Source organism: Rhodnius prolixus, unplaced genomic scaffold (genome assembly GCF_049639745.1).
Source record: "Rhodnius prolixus isolate KJV_2025 unplaced genomic scaffold, Rpr scaffold_1, whole genome shotgun sequence".
NCBI classification, from domain to species: Eukaryota; Metazoa; Arthropoda; class Insecta; order Hemiptera; family Reduviidae; genus Rhodnius; species Rhodnius prolixus.
The window spans coordinates 3,654,844-3,679,770 of NW_027411581.1; the positions used below are offsets into that span (position 1 = coordinate 3,654,844).

The 24,927-nt window shown below is 34.2% G+C and overlaps 2 long non-coding RNA genes across 2 annotated transcripts; one reads left to right on the forward strand and one right to left on the reverse strand.

The window, feature by feature from the left end:
- Positions 1-5,663: 5,663 nt before the first annotated feature.
- On the reverse strand, positions 5,664-13,845 carry LOC141452679 (uncharacterized). Its single transcript, XR_012457532.1, has 3 exons — positions 13,662-13,845; positions 9,997-13,005; positions 5,664-8,488 (listed from the first exon to the last, which is right to left on the reverse strand). It is a non-coding gene; the product is annotated as an uncharacterized lncRNA (long non-coding RNA).
- Positions 13,846-14,008: 163 nt separating this feature from the next.
- LOC141452673 (uncharacterized) lies at positions 14,009-19,062 on the forward strand. Its single transcript, XR_012457531.1, has 2 exons — positions 14,009-14,637; positions 18,874-19,062. It is a non-coding gene; the product is annotated as an uncharacterized lncRNA (long non-coding RNA).
- Positions 19,063-24,927: the final 5,865 nt, after the last annotated feature.

The following is a 24,927-nucleotide window of genomic DNA, read 5'->3' on the forward strand; positions in this document are numbered from 1 at the left end:
GAATTAGATATATGTAGGGCAAAATAACTAATGCTCTAATCAACTTAATTGAAAACACACTAGAGCCAATCTAATGTTGGTGAAAGTTATTATACAACTATTGTAGCTAATAATGTACATATCATCCTGCTTCAATCATTTGTTTGGAGCTAGAATTTGTGTCAGCCTAGTCTTCAGTCTTCTAGTCATTTATTTGGAGCTAAGAATTTGTGTCAGCTTAGTCTTCAGTCTTCTAGTCATTTATTTAGAGCTACAATTGGTATCAGCCTAGTCTTCAGTCATTTGTTCATTGGAGATTTTAAGTAAATTTGACATCGATGTTTTTATATGTTCAGTGATTGTTGGGAGAATTCAATTCTTTATGAAGCTGTTGAATCAAATTCGTAATTATTGTATCCAATATTAATTTTCTTTGAATTAAAATAAAAAATTATAAACATAGTATCTTGAGTATCTTTATAGGTCACTTTACTATGTACGAGTATTTTACATCATCGTCTTTTATTGGAAGCTCATTTTGAATACTTTTATTTAGAAACTAATTGCGTGAAATGCAAATATAGATTATTTAGCATAATTATATAAAGTAATAATTATTATAGATTTAGAGAAATAGCACAAAAAAGAGACAACAATAACTGAGTTGTAACAGTGATTACGTAGAGACCAGGGAGGGAACAATAGGTTTACAGGTGGGCTAGTCTAGGAGCTTGTGTACGCTGTGTGAGAGAGAGAGATAGCGTGAGGGATGAGGGTGTGAGAGAGATTGAGTGGGGGTCGGAGAACAAGCCGGGTTTATGTCAGAGTTCAAGAGGGAATGGCGCATGCGCAGTCAGGTCAAAGGGTCAAGGACACTGGATGGGTGGCGCGCAATCCAAGCAACCAGGCCCGGTGAAACACGTGAACCGGCCGCTTGGCCGCGCGCCCTTCGCACAGCTAACCAAAACACGTGCGCTTACCACCACCAAGATTGATTCAACTATTAAACATGTAATTTTAAACTTTTTGCGTGAACAGATATAGAAAATGGAAAATATAGAAGGGTGAATAAAGTTCAACCCCATAGGTAGATAAAAGAGCATATACGCTTTTATCATGTGACAGAAAATGGGGAGATGTCGATGTTGGAAAATGGAATGAAAATAAACTTTTGAATTTTCTCTCTTTGCAACTGTAACGATTTCAAATCAGGCGCTACGTTAGCCGAGCGGTTAGAGGCGAAACCTTTAAAGCTAATAGGTATTGTGGTACTGGGTTCGATTCCCGGTCTTAGGCCTTGGATTTTATTTAATGGTTAATAAAAGAAATTTTCCGTAAAGTATGATTAATTATTAAATTTATTATTTAAAAGTTTGGAACTCATTTATGTTTAATTAAAGGTCAAAATAAAATATAATGGAACGAATAATGTGTAAAAAAGGGCACCACGGTAGCCGAGCGGTTATAGGCTAGACCCGCAATGGTAAGATGTATTGCGGTGCTAGGCTATATTCCCAGTCTATACCTTTAATGGTTAATATGAGAAATTTATAGTAAAGTATGTTTGCTGGTCGCCACGGTAGCCGAGCGGTTATAGGCTAGACCCGCAATGGTAAGATGTATTGCGGTGCTAGGCTATATTCCCACTCTATACCTTTAATGGTTAATATGAGAAATTTATAGTAAAGTATGTTTGCTGGTTGTCTCCGTCCACGACACCTAATCTGGTAGTTGGACGTAAAGCCCGCCTGAAAAACTAGGCAATTACTTTACTTTACTTTTCAAATTGGTCTCGAGTAAGGGGAGAATACCCTTCATCTCTGCACCTTTGGCATGCTCGCACTTTAAAAAAATGTTTATCTGGTATTTATTTTTTGGGGGGTAAATCTTTATTACTGTATAAGTAAAGAAAGATTAGTTTTTCCTCAGTTGTAGCAGTGATTACGTAGGAACCAGGAAGGGAACCACATGAGTAAATTTGAGTTTACAATTTGGATTAACTCGTGAGTGTAAACTTTTCTCTAAAGTGATCAATATAATAATCTCTATAATAATCTCGAGATTCGCTTTTTCCGTTATTCGGAAAAGGTGACTGACCTTTGCTTTTAGCATTAACAACCCTTATAATGCCAATCTATTCGACTTCAAATGGGAGTGAATACAATTAACTAAATAAACATTCTTATTATTCTAAGATATCCAATTGTATTATAATTACTTAATTTATTATTAATAAATGTATTAATTAATTTATTAATTAAGATAAATAAAGCTTATTAAAATTCAATAAATTAAAATTCATTAAGAAGTTGATTAATAATCCAAAAATTGCCTTACATTAAATGCTAACATTATTAAAAAAAAACATAATTATAGAAATTTTATAATATTTGTAAAAATGACCATAATAAATTGCTATTACATGGGTGGAAAATTGCTCACTTTTGCCTGTTGAACAGAATGGCTTCAGAGCGAAGAGAGGTTGCAACGATAATTTATTTATCTTATCTTCCTTGATTTCAATAAAGTTATCAAAAAATGTACCTCTGTTTGCCATCTTTGTCGACTTTCAGAGAGCATTTGACAATGTAGACCATGGGTTATTATGGGAGAAACTTATTAAATTGGGAGTAGGTTCTAAAATTACTAATATCCTGATAAGCCTGTATAATAATGCTAAAATGTCTGTGGTTACTTCTGACGACCAAACCGATGATATTAGCGTTTCCTCAGGGGTTTTGCAAGGGGAACCCCTGTCACCCTTGCTTTTTAGTCTCTACCTCTCAGATATGATTGATTTCTTCAAGTCCAGAAATGCCTCTTTAGTAACAATAGATAATAATAACAAGATTTTGTTGATGTGTTTTGCTGATGATGTGGTAATTTTTGCTAATTCAATTATTGATGTGCAAGAGAAACTTTCTGTCCTAGAAGAATACTGCAAAATTAACTCGCTAACTGTAAATGTAAGCAAAACTAAAGTGGTTCATTTTTCAAAAAGTACTCGTGCTAAGAAGATTAGTAATAAAAAACAGTACAGTTGAAATTGTGAATTCTATTATTTATTTAGGGTGAAGGGACCAGTAATTGACTGCTTAAGAAAAAATTTGAGTTTAAGATAGAATAACTTCCGTTATTTTGGCTCCAGGTGAAGGTTGTAAAATTGTACCGCTCCAGTAGGATGTATTTTATTTTATTAATATTTTAAAAGTAGTAAATTCGATCTTTATGTCAACCAAAAATGATTTTTTTTGGAAGTATGTCAGTGACCCAGTAATTGACATACCGAATTTTCGGTGGAACCAGTGTTTGACATGGGGTGGGACCAGTAATTGACATACAAATATATTCATGAAACGACATAAGGTATGCATTCAAAATCACTTTTAAATCTAAATAAATCACCTAAATCACTTTTTCAATTGGATTTATAACAAAAATTAGTCTTATTCATAATTAATTACAATTAGTTTTTAAATAGGCAAACCTAAATAATCTAATATTTTTTCAACATTGCCCTTTTTTATGCAGTTTTTGACGACCAACCCTTACACAACTGTCCTACCGGACAATTTTAATTAAGTCTAAACCAAGACAGGTAATTTGAAGAACAGCCCTTACTTTCAATAGTACCAAGGAGATATTAGCTAAAATGCTTGTTAGATCGTACACAATGTCTGTCGGCTCGCTTTTATCTCTTTCTCTCAACTCTTCCGCTCTCTTATCCTTTCAAGTTTCCGCTAAATATTTTGTTACTTAAACCCTTTTTTGGGAACTTTTTTGGTTCTCACTTTACCAAACTACCCTCTCTACTTCCGATTAGACTATGTGGTCACATCCTTGTTTCATTCATTCCGCCTATAACGCTGCTACCGATGGCATCTACGCGTCTTTGGGTTCGAGTTGTTGGTGCTTTCTAGTGACCCAAATTTCTCCTAGCTTCCCTTCTTTTGGAGCGCTTCGCTAATATTTTCCACAATCTGTGCTGCCAGTGTCATTTGCTTCGAAACCAAACTATCTGAATGTAATTCATTCTTACTTTCTGCATCTATTCAGTATTTTATTGTTTATTATTACTGAGTTACCTCTTGGGCACATGTATATATACATTGTGTGCACGTTCATCGCGTCCCGCAACAGGTTGTAAGCATTCGCACTTATAACAGTAATAAATAAATGAAACGTCAATGAAGAAACAACTAGATTAAAAAATATATATCTCTTATTGACTCTTTAACTTGGAAAGGATAGGTATTAATATACACATCCCTACAAATAAACCACTGATATTCACATAACTAGGTAACCAATTGACAAAAATATGTGTTATTAAAATAGGCACACCATAAAAGAAAAAATGAATGAAAAAACAAAATATTCTTTCGGAATACATAGGAAATGAACATCATAATATATCTTACGTAATTGATAATTAGCCACTTGAAATCACAAGCCATTTGAAAACCTCACACATCAACGGTTTTATTAAATTGGTAACGTTCTCCATAAAGTAGTAAAGGGCGATCCAACCTTCAACTATTTAGGAATTAAAAATGGTTTTCATACCGATTTCATTTTTTTTTACTACAGTTTAGCCTATTTAGCCTATGGGATGCTATATATTCGTCTTCGGTCAACATGTCTGTTAATTGGTAAATACAATAGATCTTACAAACATTTTTATGTTATTAATGTGTAACATCACAAAGTCACCAACTCTCCACGTATGTTTGATTTCGCACCTGGTACTTCTCTTGAGGGAGCTTCATTTTTCCCCTGGCCGTTTCCTTTGATGGAATTCTATGGTTCAGCCATTTCCTCCCTTTCTTCTTTGTCATGTGGCTAGGACCCAAAACTGAGGGAGAATGAGAGATTTTCCAACTCCGATAAGTGGGCGTCGTTTTTATCAATCACGTAGGTCTCGTGAAGCTGTTCGGCGATCACGATTATTCCAGTTTGTTGTCCATACATTGTTGTTCTCTACAGAATAATCATTCTGCATGCCCTCTTGAAATAAGGCGTACATTTGCTAATTCATTAATTTAAACATATTTTGTTGGAAGTTTTACTATTTATTTTGCCGATTTTTATCAATGATTTTATTTTACAATGATTGAATTTTTAATTATAATAAAATTTATCAACCTATCTTATCATTTTCCCAGGATGTCAATCACTGGTCTCAAACAAAAAAGCTGTAGGACTAGTAATTGACATACATGTCAATTACTGGGCAGATTGCCGTTTCAAGGACCAGTGATTGACAGCCCCAGTTTAATCCTCAATGCTTCTTATAATTAAAAAAAAAACTACATAAATGAAATCTACAAGTAATACTAATTATAACAGAACATTGATAACCACACGAATATATGAACAAATAAACGAAAAATAAGAAAAAAGGAAAATTATTTTCTTATCAATCCTCCTTAGCAACGGCTTGTTTTTTCCTTGATTTTGAACTTTTAACACAAATAACCTTCCACTGATACCAAGGAACCTTCCAATAATTAATAATTTTCTGGAACTGCTGCCCAAAGGCTTCTCAATAACGAAATTGAAAGAATCACCACTAAAAACGGCTCATATCCCTTATAATACCAGTTTATTTCTGGTATGTCAATTACTGGTGCCCGGTCAATTACTGGTCCCTTCACCCTAGGTGTTCTTTTTTGCTCATCTGGCAAATTTTACCAAACTTGTCACTACTTTATTTCTAAAGGGAAAGCCGCGGCATCTAAAGTTAAAAATATTTTAATTAATTCTGGAGCAAATTCGAACCAAGTTAGAATCAAACTTACGGATAGCTTAGTTAAAACCACCTTATTATATGCCGGTGGGATATGGGCCTATAATTACACTAACCAGCTAGAAACTGTTCAACTTCAATTGTTCAAACAAATTTATTTTCTTAATAGAAACACTCCTAACACGTATGTACGTTCAGAATTCAATCTTCTCCCAGTTAAAGTAATTGTATTTCAGTCTATGCTTGCATTACTTATTAAAATTTTAGATATGCCTCACTCTCGTTTGCTCAGAATCTCTTATAACGCTCTCTTTAACTTGGATAATTCGTTTTCTAGTAAGGATAACAACTGGGTCTCCAATTTGAAAAATATATTTATCTCTGTGGGTTCGTTGGATCTCTTTCACTGTCAAAGTGCTGCTGTACTGAGAAAGGAATTTTACAACCTTATTAACAAATATAAAAATAAATGTGTCAGTGAGGACATTGATTTCATTCTCAACTCCAAATACAACTGTATATAGATCCTTAGCTACACTCGGATTACCAGAGCCATATCTGGATTGGAAAGTAAATATTAAAAAAGTGAGAGTGGTTGTACAATTAAGGCTGTGCAATTTGTCCAAGGCAAGGTTCTATATTAATGAAACCTGTTATGAATTTGATGAAAAGAATCTTTGCCTCATTTGTAACTCTTTTTCTCCAGATTCAATTATTCATTTCCTCTTTGAATGTACCTCACTGTTACCCGTCAGAAGTCACTTTCTCTACACTTACCATTCTTCAAATGAATCTAAAAATGATAACCTTCTCAAGCTGTTAGACATAAATAGTGTGCAGCAAATTAATGATATTTACAGTTTTATGCTATTTTCACTCATGTACATATGTCTATGAGTTATGTTTTAGTTATCCACTTGTTTACCTCATAAAGAATAGTTTCCTTTATTTTATTACTATATTAATGAAATGCTATTTTTTTTTTCAATTTTGTATTTTTCATTTATTTACTTTTATTTTTATTTTTACTGTTTGTACATTTTTGTTACAACTCCCAGCTAAAGGTATTTACCTATAAGCTTGTAAATAATAATAAAAAAAAAAAAAAAATTGCTATTAAGATTAACTAATTTTTGTTAATTGAAATCATGTCTAAAACATTTGCCCTTTTTCCCTTTATCGGAGTTCAAATTAATTGCGTGTGCATTAAAATGGTAAAAAGCTTCCACCTGTACTTTGTAGGGTTTTCTCGTTACGTTCACTTTTAGCTAAACTCTTTTCACGTATCCAGCGCAAAAAAAAAAACCTGTTGCCGATTTTTCCATTTTGAATTTTCACAGGAAGAGATGGAACCTCTAGTTCGTTAGGGAGCCACTGGGAAAAGCTAGCAAAAGTCAGAAGTCTAGACTTTACCAGGGCCAGACAGAAAGGCCTAGATTGTTCTGTATGTTTCTGGCAAACTCTAGAACATTCCACGACTGTATAAAAACCAAGAGAGTGGCTCCAGTCAGTTTTTTTTTGTGTGCAGTCTGTCTAGTGCAATTCAGTGCAATGGTCGAAAGTCTAGACTTCACCAGGGCCAGACAGAAAGACCTAGATTGTTCTGTATGTTTTTGGCTAACTCCAGAACATTCCACGACTGTATAAAAACCAAGAGAGTGGCTCCAGTCAGTCAGTTTTTTTTTTTGAGTGTAGTCGATTCTAGTGCAATACAGTGCAATGGTCGAAAGTCTAGACTTCACCAGGGCCAGACAGAAAGGCCTAGATTGTTCTGTATGTTTCTGGCGAACTCCAGAACATACCACGACTGTATAAAAACCAAGAGAGTGGCTCCAGTCAGTCAGTTTTTTTTTTTTTTTTTTTTTTTTTTGAGTGTAGTCGATTCTAGTGCAATACAGTGCAGTGGTCGGAAGTCTAGACATGACCAGGGCCAGAAAGAAAGGCCTAGATTGTTCTGTAAGTTTCTGGCGAACTCTAGAACATTCCACGACTGTATAAAAACCAAGAGAGTGACTCCAGTCATTCAGCAGTTTCTTTTTTTTTTTTATTGTGTATTTATGCAGTAAGCGTTTAACAGTAAACTGTTGTGACTGTAGGGAATAGTCGAGTTGTTAGTAAATGTTATATCCTGAGCAGTATAATAAATCTGGTTTGTTACAAGTTTAACACGTGATAAATCATTAACGAACCCACTTATTAACTAATGGCAGTCACCAAGTTTTTCAAATAGAGGAAAAACTTTACAATATATATTTTGATACAATCGCTTTATCTTTCTATGCAATTGATAAAGTAAATAGGCATTTTATAGGAACAGAAAGCTGCTTATGCACCACTACTTTAAATATCTTACTACAATCCAAGTTAGCTAGAGTATTACATCCAGAGTCAAGAAAAGAATTCCTTAGAGATTTAACCAAGTTATCCCCCAAAAATGGAAGAAATTTCCCAACAAGGTAACTTAAATAAAACCATTATGGAGGAAAACAATAAATTGCGTACATTTCCCTCCACTCCTACAGTTTTCACTTTTTGGTTTCCGCTAAAGTTAATCTTTAAATCAAATAAGATAAATAGAAGGAGATTTCTCCAAATACATATACTTAACCAAGAGGTAAAACTTTAGTCACATAAAGAGAGTTAAGTTGTGTAAAACAATTTACAGCTGACTTGATTTATGGTTAACAATCACATTTAAGTATCTTCACTTTGTCACAATCACACGGAGCTTCGTCTCACATGTTTTGAAACTTTGTATACCTATAACAATATATCGACTTAAAATTTACATCAAGTAAGTTCTCTACTTTATTATAAACTTAAAGCTGAAATAACTTACTAGGAGTATCTACTACTTGAAAAGTAAAGCAGTTCTATTACTAGCACACAAAAGTTGGTAACTTTATCTATTGTAATTCAGGGTAACGGTGTAATATTTCCAATGTATTGTAACTACCATTACAGTACACATTAACTTTATTAAGTTACTAGCTTTAACTTTTATAAAACTAGCTTTCCAAAAGTGGAATAAAGTTTTAATGAGGGTTTTTACATCTGATGCTTAAATCATTTGATTTATGATTTACACGTGCTGTAAAATTATTTGACTTTTTATATTGACAAATTTCTTTAATAAGTTGAAAAAAGATTAAAATAAACTGGAGTGAAACACTTCCTCTTAAGGAAAATTCTCAAGGAAATTAAATTGAAATAAAAGTTCTACGATTTTCCGAGAGTGTACTTTGTAAAAAATATAAATACCTTACATGTATACGTAGTCACTTGGACTGAAAAATCGATAATCGTAGGCATTTCTAATTTGATATTTCGCCTCAACAGAGGTTGCCACGATCTGATTTTACTTTAAAGTAGAATTCTACTAATCGCTAAGGTCCGTGGAATGAAGATTAGCGAAGCGGAGTCCAAGTTCTTATATACTCGCTATAAGAGATAAGCGTAGCGGAGTCCTAGTTCTTATAAACTCGCTATAAGAGATAAGCGTAGCGGAGTCCAAGTTCTTGTATACACATTATAAGAGATAAGCTTAGCGGAGTCCAAGTTCTTGTATACTCACTATAAGAGATAAGCGTAGCGGAGTCCTAGTTCTTATAAACTCGCTATAAGAGATAAGCGTAGCGGAGTCCTAGTTCTTATAAACTCGCTATAAGAGATAAGCGTAGCGGAGTCCAAGTTCTTGTATACTCGCTAGAGAGATATTACTATTGACGTTCACTGTTACATTTAGATTTACGTTCTGCTATTAGATTTAATCGATTAATGCATCTTTTTCCCCAGTGTAAACTTTCTTCCAAATTTTCTCTCCTCACTAAGCAAGAGTCCTTCAAAAACATGAGAAATCTGGTGAAAATATTCAATATCGAGGCGCCACGGTAGCCGAGCGTTTTGGAGCGAGACCCGCAGTGCTAAGATGTATTGCGGTACTAGGCTATATTCTCCCGGTCTATACCTTTAATGGTTAATATGAGAAATTTTGCAGTAATGTATGCTTGCTAGTCGCTTCCGTCCAAGACACCTAATTTGTTAGTTGAAAGTAAAGCCCGCCTGAAAAACTAGGCAATTACTTTACTTACTCAATATAGTTTTTTTGTGACAAGATAAGCGGTATGTTCTTTTTTACCCTAAAAGAGGAAATAAATAGAAGCTGGTAAATACGTTCAAAGTTGAATTTAAAGTATGGCAATTAAAACTAAAGCGGTGTAGTTTGTAGATATATATATATATAGCGGAATATAAGCCCCCATACTTACCAAGTTTTGGAGAACTCGTGCATAAATGAAGATGTACTTGAAATAATGAATTTGCCACGTTTCCTCCTCCTCAGCATTCATCTTTCATTACTCCCCCTCCATCTAAACTTCTTCGTCTAGCCCCCTTCAAGAACACTTTGCTTTTGGTAATTGCGTACGTATGCCGGTATTCGTAAATTCAATTTATTTATACCTACATATATATATATATTTGACTCTCTATTTCTACAATTTAATTTCTATTAAATTAAACTCTCCAATTACAGTGATGATTTTAGTTAATTTAAAATAATGTTCACCACTTTGGCCAGTAAATTAATTTATGTATATTACTTTCACGAAATTAATTTTATTATACGAATATATTGGTGCATGCACAAACTTTCTGAAATAGCGCTGTACTGAAGTTGACAGAAAAGAGGTGTGACGTAATTTCAAATCATTCCGACCACGTAGGAAATCTAATAAATCAAATCATTACTTCCGCTTTAACTCTTACAAAATATAGTTTACTGATACTGGAAATTTTTAGGATTTCTAATGTTTTATAGGATTTTTCTGTTATTCCCGTAATTATTCATTTTTAAGATCGTGATCAAACACAACACACACACATCGATAAGCATACTATTTCCAAAATCCCCTTCTTCCGGTTCAGAGTTGTTTACAACTTATATTTCCGGTAAAATCTCACTTAAAGTTGGCAACATTGTAATACTTCTTCATTCTAAGAATAATTGTTACCCAATACAGTTTCCAGTGTGACCAACATCATATTTCCTTAGTCCAATTCACAGGAGCCTAATCTAAATGTTTATTTTATTTTTTTTGAAAGTAATGTACATTCCAAGGAAGAAACCACTTCATCATGCCAAAACATCCTCCATCGTCCCTTCAGGGAGATGTCAAGATCCTGCGCTTAGAGACCACGTAGCACTAAAGAAAAGTAAATAATTGCCCATTTTTTCAGGCGGGCTTTACGTCCAACTACCAAATTAGGTGTCGTGGACGGAGACAACTAGCAAACATACTTTACTATAAATTTCTCATATTAACCATTGAAGGTATAGACTGGGAATATAGCCTAGTACCGCAATACATCTTAGCGTTGCGGGTCTAGCCTCTAACCGCTGCGGCTACCGTGGTTTTTGAAAGTAAAGTACATTCCAAGGAAGAAACCACTTCATGATGCCAAAACATCCTCCATCGTCCCTTCAGGGAGATATCAAGACCCTACGCTTAGGGATCCCCACACTTCCTAGCAAGTTATTTCCAAGACAGGGAATATCCTTTTCAGGAGCCAAGTCAGGGATAACCATTCCCTGCTGGCAAATGCTTCCCCCTCTGCTCCAAATCAACATCCTTTCCCCCCCTAGATTTTCGGAAATGGTCCACTGCTTAAGATAGTTGATTACCTTAAACCTGTAAGTAAACAAATTTTCGTACTGTCTCTTAGTTTGCTCCTAGCAGTAGTTATCTATTGGGCGGCAGGAGGACACCACGGAATAGATCGAGATCGGCTTTTTTTCTTATTCTTCATTAATCACTGAAATATGCTTTCAGACAAAATTAGAATCAAGCGCTTTAGTCATAACGATAGTAAGGCAAGTTAGACAGATTTACATTTTTTTTTCTGATGGCAGACACTCTGAATCAGTATTATTCAATTTCTTTGAACTTTGGAATTTTTTCGATAATATAGTATAAATAATAGGGCCGGTTGTTAAGCTGATATAGTGCAATAAAGAGAAGAAGGGCTTTTACTTAAATAAAATGAAATGTCCTAATAAGTACTGAGCCGAATATTAAACTTATAAACCCAGCGAACACTAAACTAATAAAATACGAAAAAAAAACTATTACTACTGTAATAAAGATGATAAAGTATAAATTATGATGAAACAGTATGTACTAAAGTTGTTAATAATAATAAAAAATAAAATACGATCGCCATGCTACAAAAATATTAACTTATTATTGGAACACTCCTTTCTATCTAGCACAATTTCACAATATAAACTTTATAGCCTTAACCTACCGTATAATATTATATAATTTATTGTGCTAGCAATCATAATATAGTATCTAGAATTTACTATTTAGCAATAGGGAGGAAATTAAAGATTAGCATTTATTATCATATTAAAGAGAATTATTTCATTTTTATAAAATTTATCTATTAAAAGTTGAATGGCAAAGGTTCAAACGTAGAATTTAAAGTTCTAAATTGACCAGCTTAATGGACTATACATTATTTAGGCGCCACGATAGCGAAGCGGTTAGAGGCTAGACCCGCAATGCTAAGATGTATAGCGGTACTAGGCTATATTCCCCAGTCTATACCTTTAATGGTTAATATGTTATGAGAAATTTGCAGTAAAGTATGTTTGCTAGTCGCCTCCGTCCACGACACCTGATTTGGTAGGTGGATGTAAAGGTTGCCTGAAAAAATAGGCTTTACTTTACTTATGTGCTGAAAAAAATCTTTTGTGAAAACACACATGACTTCCTTCTCAAGAAATATAAATTTTGTACAAGCACCGAATTGTAAAAAAAAAAAAAAAAAAACATATTTAATTCTTAGTTAGCAGACTGTAAACCGCACATTGAGAACCTTCTAACAAGCCTTTAGCGAGACCCTGCCGCTTAGAGATCACTTCATTTCCTAGCACTATTGCACTCCCTTTCCAAGACAGGGAATATCCTCCTCCAATAGCCTGAAAACAGATCTACAGATCTTTGTAGTCCCTTAAAAGTTGTTGGTCAACATGTATGCGGTATATTACACTAAGCCAGAGGACTTCTAGAAGGCTTTTTGGGAAATAACTTAGTAAACTAAAAGAAAATGGGACAATAAACCGAGGCGGCCCGCTTCGGCCGAACTCTGCTATATATATACTCGTATATATATATATATATATGTGATGGTGTTGTATCGACACGGGGACGATTCAGTGGCCACTTCGTTCATCGGATTTGACTCCTATGGACTATTTCCTTTGGGGATACCTGAAAAACAAGGTGATTATTCATAACTTTTTTCTTTCTTTTCTTATTTCAGCCTGTCTAAGAGCATTTCTAAATCTAGGTGTATCAGAATCAATCCGGGATTGCGTCTGTAGATGAACTAAAGCAAAGAATAATAGATGACTGTAACTCGGTTAAAGCCAAATCTATTGCTTTGGCAGTAAGCGACAATTGGCAGGAAAGAGCATGTCTATGCATCTCTAATGGTGGAGGCCATTTTGAGCATGATCTGTAATATTAATGAGGAGTAAAATTTATAATAAAATAGTACTTTTCTTCTCATTCAATCAAAAAACCGTTATAATATTTTCATTTTGATGTTTATTATAAGAATCATGTTTTCATTCATAACTTCTAAAATATCGCTCACAGAAAAAAACCGTTCGAGTAAATTTTTCAAAAAAAAAAAAAAAAAAAATAGAGGAATCTGTTTCTGAAATAAAAACCCCACCTCCCCGTTTGAAAGAATGAAGTTGGCGCCTGTATCTCGCTTCTGGAAGCACCGAAAAAAAATTTACAAAGTAAATAAATTATATTGGATTTCTGGTCAAAAAAACTAAGGGAACACGTATCTTTTAGTTTTTTTTTTTTTCTAGCTATCTTAGTTTCAGAGAAAAAGTCGTTATCCATGTACTTACTACCTTGGGACATCCTGTATATTGAGTAAAGAAATAAATTAAATTGGAAATCCCCAATACTTTTTTTAAGGAGCGTTCAACATCTGAGGCCATAGGCTCCTGGAGCTTTTTTGAGTGCACTGTTCTCTCGTTGCAGTGTCCATCACCGGAGTGAAGCCGGATTCAAACCCTTGATCTCCGTGTATCCGTTCTATTTGTCGTTATTTCTTTGGTATTTATTTATTCTATAAACTTTCTTTGGCAAAAATTTTATTTAAGTTTTTTTGTAAAGTATAAAACTTACACATATGATCTTCTTAATGGGCTCCACCATGGAAACATAAAATCGATTTAAGTTATTTTTATTTCTAAATTTGTAAACAAATAAGTTCAAGAAAACACATTAAAAATAAAGATTACATCAGAACAACATTTTTACCAAATTCCAAGTACTAAGAATCATAATTCAAGTAGAAAACAGAAAATTAGAAGAAAAAGCGTAAGATGTGGCCACAACTAATATGCTCTCACCAGCTATAATTATCGCTTACAAATGCCCAAATCTGCCAATAAGTTTTTCATTTATAATCACACCACAATTGTTATGTAATGTTGAAGTTAAATGGACAATAACACAATGGTTGAACATTTTCATAATGATTCAACCGTTCCATTTAAATATCAATATTCAAGTATTCACTTCTTTACATATAATGATCTCAACTGTACCTTTTACGTCTGTCCAGTTATCTTTTACACCGTTTGACATCAAAGCCATGATACCGAATATCGCTTTTGAATCGCCGACAATCAATCTGAAATGGTTAAAAGGAAATAAATACTTGGTAATGTCCTTGAGGTGTGCGATGTGCAAAGTGCCTTACGAATATGTCAGGTGTTGTGTTAGTGCTTCATTTGACAGGCAATTGAATTGGTCTCATCGTCGACGTTGTTGGTATTGAGTCAACAATTACTGTGGGCTGTTTCTTTGTTAAATGTAAGTAAATTAGTTTAATATAACTAACATTTTTTTTTTTTTTACTTTGATTTTCTACAACGTGGCACGTGTCTGCATTGTCCTGACCGGTTTCGGGTTTACATCCGATCTTCAGAGGATCACTTTGGTGTAGAGCTTTCGGAGACTCCAATTTTTTTTTTTTTTTTTTTTTTTTTTTTGTACTTAAGACGCGTCAATATCTGCAGTTATTGGTGCCTGGTGCTTTTTCCAGTCACCAGACAATGAGCTCCTATGAAAAAAAATTCTAAGGGCCAGCAGCTGGTTTCGAACCTGTGATCTTCACGTTGGAAACCAAAATTCGCTAAACCTTCAGCTAATCGTTTCGCTAAAATGAAACACAGTAGAATATTTTATTGCTAGTTGAATATTCTGAAATATTTCATTTGATCAAAAATTGGCCAAACTAATGGATTTATTTAAATAAGTAATATTTTTTTAATTAATATTTTTTGTTAATTATTATTTATTTACAACCTGTATATACAGGGTGACCTGAGTTATATGCTCCACCCACTTTTTTTTTTAACGGCGGGAAATTTCGAAAAAATAAAAACACGTATTTAATCATTTAAGGCACAATAAGCCTCGTGTGGCTGCAGTGCCGTGGGGATAGGGTCCCGCCCCGTCTTTTCAAAAATCTAATCATTTTTAGTCTAGTTTATTTTCAATGATTGGCCCATTTTTTTAAACCCCTGTATCTCGAGATACAGCATCCAACTTCGTTTTTTCAAATGGAACGTTATATTTTTTTTGGCATATTTTTATAGTATTTGAGCTCCTAAAAAAAACACAAAAAATAATTTTGAAATCGATTAGGTTTTTCAAAAGTTATGGTAATTTAAAATATCAAAAACAAACAGTTTATTGTCAAAATTACGTTATTTTTTTTAAAGAATCTGTTCAAACTGGGCACAATCAACGGATAGGCAAGCTAAAACTCTGAACTCCCACGCTCTGTTTGTAGCAGCACTTATGGTGGCAGAGTCAAGATCTAGGCTGGCTAGAGTTATTCGACGTTCAGGTTGTTTTTTCTGCAAACGTTTGGTGTGGAGTTTTAGGAAATCAACTAATCGGCCCATACTTCTACAGAGAGAACTTAACTGGTGCAAGGTTTCTAACTTTTTTTTAAGAGACATTTTGCCAGTTCTGCTTGAAGACGCTCCTCTAAAACGTCGGCTAGATATGTATTTTCAACAAGATGGTTGCCCGGCACATAATGCGAGAGATGTGCGTGGTTACTTGGACAGAAATTTCCCTGAAAAGTGCTTAGGGACTCATTGTCCCATCCAATGACCTAGATCTCTGGACTTAACCCGAATGGACTATTTTTTGTGGGGATATCTAAAAAATAAAGTGTACAGTAACCTTAATCCCATGGCTTCAGTCGATGGCCTGAAACATCGAATAACTCTAGCCTGCCTAAAACTTGACTTCGCCACATAAGTGCTGCTACAAGCAAAGCGTGGGAGTCCAGAGTCTTGGCTTGCCTATCCGTTGATTGTGCCCAGTTTGAACAGATTCTTTAAAAAAAAATAACGTAATTTTGACAATAAACTGAAATTTGTTTTTGATATTTTAAATTACCATAACTTTTGAAAAACCTAACCGATTTCAAAACATTTTTTTGTGTTTTTTTTAGGAGCTCAAATACTATAAAAATATGCCAAAAAAAAATATAACGTTCCATTTGAAAAAACAAAGTTGGATGCTGTATCTCGAGATACAGGAGTTTAAAAAAATGGGTCAATCACTGAAAATAAACTAGACTAAAAATGATTAAATACGTGTTTTTTATTTTTTCGAAATTTCCCGCCGTTAAAAAAAAAAGTGGTTGGAGCATATAACTCTGGTCACCCTTTATATATCTGCATCAAGTAAAGTGGTCTATCTCGAGTTAAGCACAGATTGTTTGCTGAATCCTGATGGATCCAGCGCCACAATCGAGGAGGCATGTTGAGAGAGGCCCAACCAATGCTGGAAACTCTCTGGAGGTTGTAAGGAAGGTTAGGAATGTGATAAAAGGTCGCTGGGACAAGCGTTGAGGAGGACTTTCGGGATGGCCTGTTGTGGATAAGGCTTGTGCTATTGGGATTAGGATGTATGGTTTAGGCCTATTATGGAAATTAAGGAAACCGAGAATGTGTTAGGTCATTCACAAAAAGGGATATTTAGACTGTTTAATTTAGAGGGTTTAATTGGATACATAATAAGGAGCGCTTGACGATATGCCGAAGGACTTTAGATTGAAAGGACTGGATTCTTTGGATGTTGGATGGTTTCGCAGTTCCCCATTTAAAAGATAAATATTATCTTTTATTTAATAAATAAAAAACGGAACTACTTCTACTGATTCTTTAACCAATGGCATTTTGCGCAGCATCTAAAGCGTTCATTTGTAAAGAAATATTTAGAGTACAGTAAAAATTATAGTACATATTCATTGTTTTGTATTATACACGTTAAATGTTTAGAGCGGCCACAATTTAGAAACAAAAAATAAAATATTATACTTCTTTTTTTCTTTGTCTAAATTAACTACGAGAAAACTTACAAAAAAAATGTACACCAGTGAGCGCTGAGGTGGAATAATCCTATTCTGCAGTTTAACCAAGAATTGACGTGAGTAAGGTTTTCTAATTCCATCTTTCTCTTCCTTTTAATGTCTTTATCATTTAAATTAACATCATTTATGGATATATAAATCCATGGAAATGTTAATATGAAAAAGAAAAAAAAAACTAAATCAATTAAAAACACAAACAAATTAAACAATACACAATGCAATCATGATCACACCGTTGGCACGACAATAGTTTCACGACACATTACACTACCGCTGACTTTTAACAATAATAATCAATCATTGGTTAATATGTTCACTTGAAATTAAATATATGATAAATGATTGGATAAAAGTAACATTAGCAATTCTCATTCTCTATAGAAGTGAATTATCAATTTACAAGCTCATGTTAGGTGTGTCTTAGCGTCCATCTATTTACTGTTGTACCTATTAATCTATTTTAAAATGAAATGGTGAACCAGTTTGCTGTAGGCCAGCTATTAACTTTAAACGAACCAAAAATGATTTACTTGTCTTATTCACCACATTCTTTTTGTAAACTAAGATATGCTATGTTCGATAAATATGTATCGATGTGGACTTTGAAAAATCATAGAAATCGATTAATATTAACTCACACACCGTGAGCCTCGCGCACATTTTTTCAGGTAGGCTTTACTTCCAACTACCAAATTAGGTGCCGTGGACGGAGGCGACTAGCAAACATACTTTACTAAAAATTTCTTTTATTAACCATTAAAGGTTTAGACTGGGAATATAGCCTAGTACCGCAATACATCTTAGCTTTGCGGGTCTAGCCTCTAACCGCTCGGCTACCGTGGCGACTGGCAAACATACTTTACTGCAAATTTCTCATATTAATCATTAAAGGTATAGACTGGGAATATAGCCTAGTACCGCAATACGTACATCTTAGCTTTGTGGGTCTAGCCTCTAACTGCTCGGCTGTCGTGGCGACTAGCAAACATATGTACTTTACTATAAATTTCCCATATTAACCATTAAAGGTATAGACTGGGAATATAGCCTATTACCGCAATACATCTTAGCTTTGCGGGTCTAGCCTCTAACCGCTCAGCTATCGTGGCGACTAGCAAACATACTTTACTATAAATATTCTCATATTAACCATTAAAGGTATAGACTGGGAATATAGCCTAGTACCGCAATACGTACATCTTAGCTTTGTGGGTCTAGCCTCTAACTGCTCGGCTGTCGTGGCGACTAGCAAACATATGTACTTTACTATAAATTTCCCATATTAACCATTAAAGGTATAGACTGGGAATATAGCCTAGTACCGCAAGTAGCTTTGCGAGTCTAGCCTCTAACCTCTGGGCTATCGTGGCGACTAGCAAACATACTTTACTGCAAATTTCACATATTAACCATTAAAGGCCTAGTGTAAACAACTGTTTACAGGTAAACAATCATTAAGCAGCTATGGCACTGGTGAGTTTATTTCCTTGTTTACTTTCTATACTCATACAGATGGCCCCAAATCTAAATTTTAGGCTCCAAGTCTGTGCTAATCCAAAATTTTGTCTGAAAATCTATATTTCAGAATAAAAAATCAGTCATTTATTTATTTATCAATCACTGAGTTATTTATTTATTTATTTTTTCTCCAGATTTATAATCAAATTAGAGCACTTTGACAAAGACAAGGCTTCAATGTTTTATTTTTGTACCCTATTGTGGGCATTCACAGCAAAAATGTCTGCCGAAAGAAGAGGTAGCTTAATCAGAATTTTCTCACAACCATCTGTATCTGATTCCACAAGAAAGCAATAAAATAAAAAATGATGAATTATTGAAAAAAATTTAATATCATTATAGTACTGAATCACATTAGTTATTAATTGTGAATGAATAAATTTCTGTAATATCTTTGAGATTTTATCCGCCGTAGCACGCATGTTTATTATATTCGGACTGGTTTTGGACTTCCATCCATCATCAGAGGTAAATTTATCAATTGGGTGCCGAGATATCGATTTCACTTAGGTTACCATCTTGCACTACACTTGCTGGCTGATTGAGGGAAGCTATATGATGTGTGTTATTCAAAATGTTAATGAATCGTAAACATACTCGTATGTTAAAATTATGAAATAAAAATTAATGAAACCTAGTACTTGCTATACGTTTAAAAAGTACCTATTGTTTCAGGCGGGCTTTACTTCCAACTTCCAAATTAGGTGTCGTGGACGGAGGCGACTAGCAAACATACTTTACTATAAATTTCTCATATTAACCATTAAAGGTATAGACTGGGATTATAGCCTAGTACCGCAATACATCTTAGCTTTGTGGGTCTAGCTTCTAACCGCCCGCTCGGCTATCGTGGCGATTAGCAAACATACTTTACTATAAATTTCTCAAATTAACCATTAAAGGTATAGACTGGGAATATAGCCTAGTACCGCAATACATCTTAGCATTGCGGTCTAGCCTATAACCGCTCGGCTACCGTGGTCGCCTCTTTACATTTATTGTGTAAAGTTTCAGATTTTTTTAAAACTTGGAGTTGTAATTTATAAGATGAGGGTGGCGCGAATTTCAGCTGAAAACAGAAATTTACTTATTTCATTTGTACTGGAATTACTTACCTTTGTAATATTAAATTAAATATTGATGATTATGTAATTCTGATCGTTTAATAAATGCGTAAATAAGTAAAATCTTAAAAAAGAACACTTTAAAACATGAATAAACATGCAACATGCTTGTGTATTCTTGCTTTTTATTTTGTAAGGTTTGTTTAGCTGATTTTTGACAATGTTAGAAGATATTTTCCAGCATTGCGGACATGATCACATTATCTACAATTCCTGTAATGTTTACAAAATTAACGAGCGGAGGTGGAGGGGAGTAAATAAATTTGAATGTGTTAGATAGGGTCAAATACCTCCCACGTTTCACCACTTTGTCCGCTAAACTGGTACAAGTTTTCGTAAACAGATTTATGTTGGCAAAAGTTGTTGACTAAGTTGGAAACTTGTAAGTTATACGGGATGATTAATGGATGGGAGAAGGGGAGTGGCAGTGTTTAGGATAGAAACTAGGATGAATACAGGATGGATTAATATTTCCTATTGAAATTTGCAAACGAGCGCATGAGTTCAGTGTGCCATTTAGCTCACAATTTTGCTCTTTCCTCACCTCAATATCGTCTCATTGGAGGAAGTCGCTCAGGAGTGTCAAGTACTACTAAGAGATATTTAGTATAAATTAGTATAATTTAGTATAGTAACCAATAATTTCATTGGACTTTGTTCTGTCCTGGAATTTTGCACTTTAAACTAAAAATGGCGCCTTCCTTGTTATGTGATGCACTTATTATGTTGGCCTGGACTCTATAGTCCAGTAAGATATCGGGAAGATACGAGGGAGTTAATAAAAAATACAATCAAAGATCATCTATCTCCCATCCATATTACAACCCTTTACTGCTGGTCTGTGCTAATGCAGAACATATCCTCAAGTTCCCGCCAGCAACTGGCCATCAAACCAAACCCCGATAGGCTGTGTGCTCCAAGTCGACTGAGGTTGGGCCATTGTGTTCAAAAGCTGGTTTTGCTGGACTAAAGAGAAACACACTGTTCCACGTCATTTGTTATGTTGGTGAGGATATGGTAAGAAAGAGCCCAACTGAAAGAGTAAGTTTGGGCATTGAATGGTCCATGGAGTCACAAGGAGACCGTCTTTCAGAGGACCTTTAGTGGTTAACCTAAAGCGCCTTCTTGTTTTTTTTTTTTTTATTCTCTAGAGTCTGCAGAGGTTGTTGATGAGATTTTCAGATGGAAACCTCCTACACGGGAAAACACAGTGGTTTAAACACACTACACATTCACAAGTAAACATGAAAGCCCTATTGTTGGCAATTACATTCCGCGTACAAACATGGCCGCCGTTCATGGAAGTAACTACATCTCATACTGGATGTAGATTTCAATTCACTTCCTCTACATATTCACTCAACTTCAATATTTCGATTACCAGCTGGCCTCTCCAGCCATATTCAGAGAGTGATTCCCTCTCATATTATTGACAATAAAAAAAAAAGTACAAAGAAAGTAAAACAAATCAAAAAATACAATTTAAACTGAATTAAAATAAAATCATGACAAGTACGTATATCTGAAATCATGTACATGTATATATTATATGATTATATTATTGAATTACATAATTTTCATTTCAAAGCTTAACAATTGTAGGAGAATATAAGAGAATACATTAATATAATTTTAGATAAATTATTATTCTACGAATCACAAAAGAAAATTAATCATAATTGCATTTATGTTTGAGTCAAAGAAATGGACATGTTTTACATTCTAGGGTACAGGAAATTTATTATCAAAAGCTACTAGTAGAACACGTTTCATACTTTGTGGGAAGCGGAAAAGAAACGAACGTCAGGATGTCATTCTTCCGCTGAAAGGACTTTTAAAAAGAAAAATCTTGGGATTAGTGAATTGAATTTCCTGTACGAGAGGAAGTGTAAGCAACCATGCAGATCTTTAATTTTAAGTTTTAAGCTTAAAAAAGCTTAAAGAAAGTGCAAATAGTGTGGCTTTCAAAAACTAAGAAACGGTAAGTATCCGCAGAAAGTTCAAAATAATTGAGATTTAGTCTTGGAATCGTCAATTGCTTCGAAAATAAGTTTCCACCAGAAATGCAACATTTCACTGAACACGTTAAATGCTGCAATGACGTAAACTTTCGGATTATAGTATTTACCGGAAAATTCCTTCATGACGTCCCCGGAAAAATGGTTACTAAAAATACCTCTGTGTGTACTTTTATTTTGAGTATAACCATCGTAAAAAAAAAAAAAATAGAAATCTAAACTTTGAGAAAGCCACAATGAGCTTTTCGTCTAAACAGGTCAACCGGAAGTCAAATCAACTTTCTTGAAGAAAAACCGTGCTTACAACGACCTAAATTTCCAACCATAATTCATACGTCATATAATATTTACATATTTCTACAAAGTAATATACATATGTGTGTGTGTGTGTGTGTGTGTGTGTGTGTTCCTTTAGTGTGACATTAAATTAAAATACAATTGCGTAGGTGTAGAATATTCTTCTTCCCACACGTAACAGGAAATTTACAAAGTGACAAATTTTCTTCTATTAAGTTTTCATGGAAGGGATTTCGGGATTCCTTGTTTACGGAAATAAATGATCCCTATCCAATTGAAGGAGGAGACTAAAAGAAATCGTTACTCACAAAGGCTAAGTAAATGGGTGTCATTTTTACAAAAAAAAAATATATATATATATATATATATATATATATATATATATATTAAATGTCCGGATATAGCAAAAGGATGTGTGGGGGGAAAATTGGGAATTAAGCCCAAGGATGATTTTATTGATTCCAATATCAGCTTGGATAGGATCAATGGGCAGATGATCCAGAAGACCTTGCAAGAGGGTGTGGTCAGAGCAGATAGTAGCGTTCTCAAAAGTTTGCTTCTTTAAGCATGACATAAGCGCAAATGCGGTTCTTACTCAGACGCCGAGGATCTCTTCCTAGGTTTGTAATCGTCCAAACTGATGATCTTCGCAGCAACAGATCAGTGAGGTTGATCCAGAGCAAGGTTCTGTTTCTGCCAAAGTCATGATACTTAAAAAAAAAAAAAGAAAAAAAAATTAATGCCTATTTTTTTCAGGCGGGCTTCACATCCAACTACCTAATTAGGTGCCGTGGACGGAGGCGACTAGCAAACATACTTTACTGTAAATTTCTAATATTAACTATTAAAGGTATAGACAAGGGGAATATAGCCTAGTTAGATAACCGTTCGGCTATCGTGGCGACTAGCAAACATACTTAACTATAAATTCCTCATATTAACCATTAAAGGTATAAACTGGGAATATAGTCTAGTACCGCAATACATCTTAGCTTTGCGGGTCTAGCATCTAACCGCTCGGCTACCGTGGCGCCTAGCAAACATACTTTACTATAAATTCCTCATATTAACCATTAAAGGTATAGACTGGGAATATAGCCTAGTACCGCAATACATCTTAGCTTTGCGGGTCTAGCCTCTTAACCGTTCGGCTATCGTGGCGCCTCGGAGTTCTTAACTACTTCCTTTTTACAAGCACTAAGCACAAAAATAAAACTTTTTTATTGTTAACATTATTGCCTCGTACAACAGATAAATAATACAGCTCAACACAGCCCAATGGATAATAAATAAAATTTAAAACGAAAATAATAAATAAAAAAGAAATAAAATGGAATAAATAAATATAATTTAAGGAAAGAATGGTAGAAGCATGACCCACAGAAACTCCTTTATTCACCATTATTCTTAGACAACTAAAATGGCTCCAGTAGGAATAAAGAAAGAAGCTAAAGGATGAAAGAAGGCCACAATGAAAACGTAAACTGAATGTACAAGTAGTGTCCTGTGATAATAATGTACGTTCTATTTCCGGCAGCACTTTATTTGCAAAAAATAAAAATAAAAAAAAAATAAAAATAAAACATAAAAAATCACGTCAAAACCATTTTGATGGAGATATGGAGCTACATAACGGTAAACTTGTAATAATGAGGTAATCGCAACGTCCAATACATTGAAAATCTGGTCTGACTACTCACAAGACTTATCACTCTGATTACTCTCACTAATACAAACTTGCATGTAATGACGGATAAAATCAACAAACGGACGTACAGTTGTTATTATTTTTATTATTATTAATATTATTATATTTTATAATTATTTTTTTTAATGATTTAAGGCGCGTCAACATCTAAGGTTATTGCGCCCTGAGCTTTTTTCAGTGCACTGCCGGCCTCTGGACAGTGTTCTCACGTTACAGACAACACTGTCCATCACCGGACAGTGAGCTGTAACAAGCTCCTAGGAAGAGAAAATTATTACTATTATTATTACTACCATTATTACTCCTTAACAAAAACTTACAGTTTTAAAAGTTAAGAATAAGGGTTGATTAAACTCCAAACCGTACACAAATCAGCGAGTACCCAACATTTCATTCATACTTCTAGTATCATATTTTTTAGAATGTATTAGATGTCACAGACCTTTAATAGTAGTCTTTAATCACCCACAAATATTTTTCTGTTAATAGAACATTAAGTAATATTATAAGACATTTCATTTTAACCCTACTCCAAATTATTCTTGTGATTTATCTTTATTCTGAATAATTATCACATTCACTCGCACTTTATAAAGAAAAAGGGAAAGTTAGAGTTGGTCTTTTACTGTTGTAATTTGAATTACGGAGTTAAACGAAATTTCAGTCTTGAATTCATCATACGAGAGCAAAAATTACATAGTTGATAACAAGTAAATAATACTTGTTAACGTCAAAACAAATATATTTTAAACGAAATAACAATTAATTCAAGAAAAATGGTTCACGAAACGAAAATTTTAAATGATGGTAAAAACTTCCCCTTAATAGGTGTAAGAGCAGAACGTCGCTATCATAATATGTACGGGAGCCCTAACCCATTCATCCTGCCAAACTTTTATTAAAATCAAGTTAAGATTTACACAGTTATTAGTAATAATAATTTTGGAGGGAGCCTCACATACATGGGGCTAACTTCTCTAATAATCGATTTACATCACCGTGACCCTCAAAACGCACATCTACAAAAAATTACGAATCGAA